Source organism: Rousettus aegyptiacus, unplaced genomic scaffold, assembly GCF_014176215.1.
Source record: "Rousettus aegyptiacus isolate mRouAeg1 unplaced genomic scaffold, mRouAeg1.p scaffold_m13_p_10, whole genome shotgun sequence".
Classification (NCBI taxonomy): Eukaryota; Metazoa; Chordata; class Mammalia; order Chiroptera; family Pteropodidae; genus Rousettus; species Rousettus aegyptiacus.
Window position 1 is genome coordinate 9,001,959 of NW_023416285.1, and position 6,000 is coordinate 9,007,958.

Below are 6,000 nucleotides of genomic sequence, written 5' to 3' on the forward strand. Positions count from 1 at the left end.
CATGTCCATGGTCTACAAGCCCCCAATCCACTCTGGAGATGACACCCTCCAGTGCCCATGTCCATGGTCTACAAGCCCCCAATCCACTCTTCAGCTTGGGTCAACTTTCTCCAGGCTCGGAGAAGATAAAGGGCACCGTACAAAAAGTGGCAGGCACGGCCAGGATGGAATAATCGTGGGGCTCATTGTGACTCGTTATTTCTGGACACTCCGGGGACCATGGCAATGTCTGCTTTGGATGGTCCTAATTTCGTTTGGTTGTAGAAGTCTGAAACCCCCAGCTAACTACCTGCTGGCTCCAGAGAGCTGAAACCTTATATAGTAAATGCCAAGTGCCTCGAGTAGCCAACACCTGACCTGCCTGGTTACTAAGGAACCAGCTGGTTACTAAAACAAGGAAGAGGAAAGAGGAAGAAAACCCAGTACAGGATGTGCAGCCCCTCCCTCTGCACTCTGGCTTCATTATGCCTTCATGTGTTAGATCCAAACCTGAGGAGAGAAGCAATTCATCCCAAAACTAGGAATCCTTCGGATGTAAATAAAAGGTCCTGAATGGCATTTTAATTTTTTTCCCTGAATTGATATGCAAATTTCTAATTTACTTAAAGCACACTGTCATGCATTATAATAAAGTCTAATACATGCTTCCATGTAATTATGCGTAATAACCAGTGATCAGTGGGAGGAGGGAAGGGGAGAAGGGAATTGTGTCTCCAGCTGGCCCTCCACACCTGCAAATAACAGACAACTCCTTTCAGTGTAGAGGAAACAAGATAATGACAGTATGATATTAAATACAAACATTAATTCTTGGGAACAAAACATAAGGAAGAGGTCTATCAATTAAGATGTGTGAGAGTGAGCAATTTAAATTACGTTCCACACCATCTTAAAATAAAATAAGGACCATGTATGATGAAAGCCTTTATTTGGTATGTACTGTGATACTCCTAATGCTATTAGTTTTATTTCTTTTTTTAAAGAAAGATTTATCTGGGTCACTAAAATCCTATGTTGGGACCCACTCTTCATGTTCATTTGGTTTGATTTAAGAATCAAGTTGCAATAACATTTTCTCTCTCTCTCTCTCTCTCTCTCTCTCTCTCTCTCTCTCTCTCTCTCTCTCTCCCTCTCTCCCTCTCTCCCTCTCTCCCTCTCTCCCTCTCTCCCTCTCACCCCCTCTCCCCCTCTCCCTCTCCCTCGCCCTCTCCCTCTCCCTTTCTCTTTCCCTCTCCCTTTCTCTGAAAGGACAAGTCAGACCTTAGAAAATCTGAGGAGACCAATGGGGCCTTAAGTTGTAAAGAAACAAAATAATGTAAGAAAATGCTTTGTGAACAGAAAAGTGTGATCCTCATGTACGGGGTTGTTATTGTCCTGGCTACTGTCCATGCAAGTTTTGTTATATGAGAGGTTTGTTCCTCTAAAGTCATCAGCAGAATTTCTTAACATTTTAACATGTATTTGCATGTGTGAGGCAGTTTAACATGGTGATTAGGATCTTTGGACTCTTTCTGACCTGGGTTTGCTTTCTAACTCTATTAATTATTAGCTGTGTGATCTTAGGCATGTTACTTAAGCTTCTCTAAGTGACTTGTTAGTATTTTTGTGAGAATCGAAAGAAATAACATGCTTTTATACCAGGCTTACTTCCTGGTATCCACAGATAGTAGTTGTAAATAAATAATGTACTTGTAAATAAAGAATCTTTTTTATAACAATAATCATTTATATTAGAGTAAATTCTCCACACTGGTTTATATGCATCAAAAGCAGTGGTGGACTATAAATCAACAGAATCCATGGACAGCAAAAGTTTCTGCTGAGTGATTTGTTCATAGCATAGTGTGGAGCAGTCAAGAATGGGTATCCACAGGCAGAAGGGAGACCAGGTAGCCAGGGGTTCAGTCCCAGATTTTCTACCTATAGACTTTGTGATCTTGGGTGAGTGGGTTAACTTCTCCAGGTTACTCCGAACAGACTGTTCCTTTGGAATATGTATCCGACATATACTAGATGCATCAGATGCATGAGTTGTCTTATACTTCCGTTGACTTATGTGGGAATTAAAACACAACCACCTTCCAGTTCCTAGGACAGTGTTGGGCTCATCCCTCCTTGGCCCTACAGAGAGCAGCAGGATCTTTTGTGTCTCTACTTGGGAAATCAGTAAGCTCCAGTCGGGGAGAAATGTGAGCCTTTTGGTATTGTAGGGTCTATAAGACAGAGAGAGAAGAGGCATGAAAGGACAACAGGCTGTTGGAAGGTAAAGGGAAGAATGGAGATTTAGAAACTAGAATTTCATAGAGCCAACTGTCCTAAAGTTTTGAAGCCAGTCTACCAGGGATAATGCTAGCCAGGAGTGTGTGGTGGGAAGTTCCAAAAATGACTGGAATTGTGAATGCGTCCCCACACCCTAGCCCAGGGAACAGGTCATTTAAGGAATAGAATCCTTGCTTTGCTTTAAGGATTTCGCTATTAATGCCTTGACCTCTGTGTAAATTTAATCTGTTCTGTGGTTGTGCTTCAAGCCTATCCCACCAGCCTTTGATGACTGCATGAGGAAACATCTTACTATACAGGACACTGGACAGCTCCTGGATGTTTAGATATCAAAAGGGGTGGGAAAGGTTAAGTGCAGCAAAATTAGCCCTAGACTAATGGCTTCTCTTGTGTTGCTAAATAAATTAAAGTAAGGCTTGAGAGGATCAGAGAAATTCAGTGTAACCTGACTGTGTCCCAGAAAAAAACCTCAAGAATTAAAAAAAAAAAATGATATAATAGAATGTCCATCACCCAGCAATTCAAAATTCCCAGTCTTGCATCCAATAAAAGTTACATCGTATATAAAGGAGTAAGAAATACAAACCATAATGAAAATAAAAATCATTATGAACAACAACTGACCCCAGAATTGCATGGACAGCAAGATTAATAAACAAGGACATTAAAACAGAACTATATCCTATGTTCAAGGAGGTAGAATAACCCTGAGTATGTAAAGGAGAGACATAGAAGATATAAAAAGCAAAAGTTCCAACTTCAAGAGGTAATAAAACCATTTCTGAAGTGAAAAATACTGGATGGAATTAACAGTTTAGAAACTACAGAATAAATGGTTAGTGAACTTAAAGCCACAGTAATAGAAACTGTCTAAAATGAAACACAGAGAGAAAAAAAGACTCTAAAAAAAATGAACAGACCACTGGTGACTGAGGGAAAAACTCAAACAGCATAATATTCATAAACTTGAGTACCTAAAGAAGAGGAGAGAAAGGAAAAACAAAAATATTTTTTAAAAGCCAAAAATATTTCTGAATGTGATGAAAAACAAACTCATATATAGAAGAAACTTAACAAACCCATCAAGCAAAACCACAAGGCACATTATAATCAGATTCCTCAGAACCAATGATAAAGAGAAAATCTTAAAGCAGCCATAGAAAAAGAGATGCATTATGTCCAGAAGAACAACTTTAAGAATAACAACACACTCTGTATGGAAAACAGTTAGGAAGGCAGTGGAGCAACGTCGTTCAGTACCGAAAACAAACAAACCAGTACCCTGTGATTCATACCCAGCAAAACTATCCTTAAAAAGAGAAGTGGAGAAAGACATTTCAGACATACAAAACAGGAAAGATTTTATCGCCAGTGGTCTTATATTCAAATTGTAGAGAAGAGCACCAGAAATGGTAAATATGTGGTAAATAGAAAATATTTCCTTCTTATGCTTTAAATCACTCTAAGAGGTAATTGACTATTTGAAAGAAGGTAATAAGTAAAAGTTAATCAAATAAATAAATAAATAGATAAATAGATAGATAAACAAACAAACAAACAAATAAATAAATAACCTACAGGTAATAATATATTTAATGTAGAAACATTATGCTTTTCCTCTATGCTCAGGAACAAGCAAGGGTCTGCACTCTTATTGCTACTATTTCACATTTAAGTGGAAGTCTTAGTTGAATAGGGCAAGAGAAAGAAATATAATGCCTAGAGATTGGATAGGAAGAGCAACAATCTCTACTTACAGATAACATGATTATCTAGAAAGAATCTTTATAGAAAATCCCAAAGAATCTTTATAAAAGCTGTCTACAGATCTGCTAAATGAGTTTAGCAAGGTCACAGGTTATAAAGTCAGTATACAAAGTCAGTTACATTTCTATATATCGGTAATAGATAATTGGAAAAATAAATTTTAAAATCATTTGCATGTGCAATAGCACCAAAAACCATGGAATTCTTAGGTACACATCTAACAAATTGTATATAAGATCTGATGTTTAAAACCAGAAAACACTAGGAGTTGTTAAGATGATTCAAAAATGTATATGGAAAGCTAAAGAACTAGAATAGCCAAAATAAAAAAAAGAACAAAGTTAGAGGATTAACACTAATTGATTTAATGACTTAATATAAAACTACAGTAATCAATAAGGTGTGAATATTAGTAAAATGATAGAGATGTTGACTAGTGGAGCAGGATAGATATTACTGAAATAGACCTATGCGTCTATGTTCAGTTGATTTTCATTACAGGTGAAAAGACAAGTCAGTAATAAAGAATAATCTTGTGAATGAATGATGCTTGAACTATTGAATATACACTTGCAGAAACAATGTACTTGATCTCTACTTTTCACCACATACAAAACTTAACTCGAAGTGGATGGCATGCCAAAATGCAAAAAATATGTAAGATGTAAAATTATTTACTTGTCAAGGAAAGCATAGGGGATATTCTTTGGTCTTGCTTAGGCAAAGATTGCTTAAACAACACATCAAAATATGACCTATAAAAGAAAAATTTTTACATTGGATTTCATTAAAATTAAGACTTCTCTCATAAAAGTGGTTTTAAGATAATGACTTAATAAACCATAGAATGGGAAAAAATATTTGCAGATACTGTATTTGATAGATATCCCTTTTCAGAATAGATAAGGAACTCTAAAAATTTAATAATAAGAAAACTTCACTAAAAAGATATGAGGATATAAAATAAACATGTCATTAGGTAAATGCAAATTAAAACCACAATGATCATGCTAAGTGAAATAAGCCAGATAGAAAAAGTTGAAAATCACATGATATCACTTACATGTGGATATAAACCTAAAAGCAACGAATGAACAGGACAAACAGAGACTCATGGACAGGGACTATAGACTAGAGGTTACCAGAGAGTGAGGGTTAGGAGAGGAGGGGGCAGGTAGACAGGATAAAGGGGGTCAAATATAGGAGGATAGAGGTAGCGCAAAGTGGGTAAAGGGGATCACATATATGGTAGCTGAAGGAAACTGGACTTTGGGTGGTAAACACACAATAGAATATGCAGATATCAAATGATAACATACACTCGAAAATTATATAATTGTATTAACCAATGGTACCCCCAATAAACTTAATTTAAAAAAAAAAAAGAAGAAAATCACAATGAATACCATCGTCCATGTATTAGAATAGATAATATTTCAAAAAGAAAACCAAAAAACGCCGAGTACTGGTGAGGATTCATTGTTGGTAGGATTACAAAATGGTACAGCCACTTTGGAAAATAATTCAGCAGTTTCTTATAAAATTAAACTTATACTTACCACACAATTCAGAGACCCCATTCTTAAGGGTTTACCCATATAAAGTGAAAAACTATGTTTATATAAAAACCTGCACACAAAAGTTGATAGCCTTGTGATTTGTCATTGCCTCCAACTGGAAGGAACCCAAATATCTCTCAGCCGGAGAATGGATATAACTAAACCGTGTTATATGCATCAAGCGAAATGGTGCCCTGTGATAAATAGGAGTGAACTACCAATACGATGTGAATGGATCTCAGATGCACTAGGTCCAGTGATGGAAGCCTGACTCAAAAAGCTTTCTATTATATGATTCTACTTATATGACACTTTTAAATAAAGCAAAACTATAGGGACAGAAAGTGATGGTTTCCAGAGGTGATGGGGGGGTGCAGGGGTTAGCAGCAAAAGG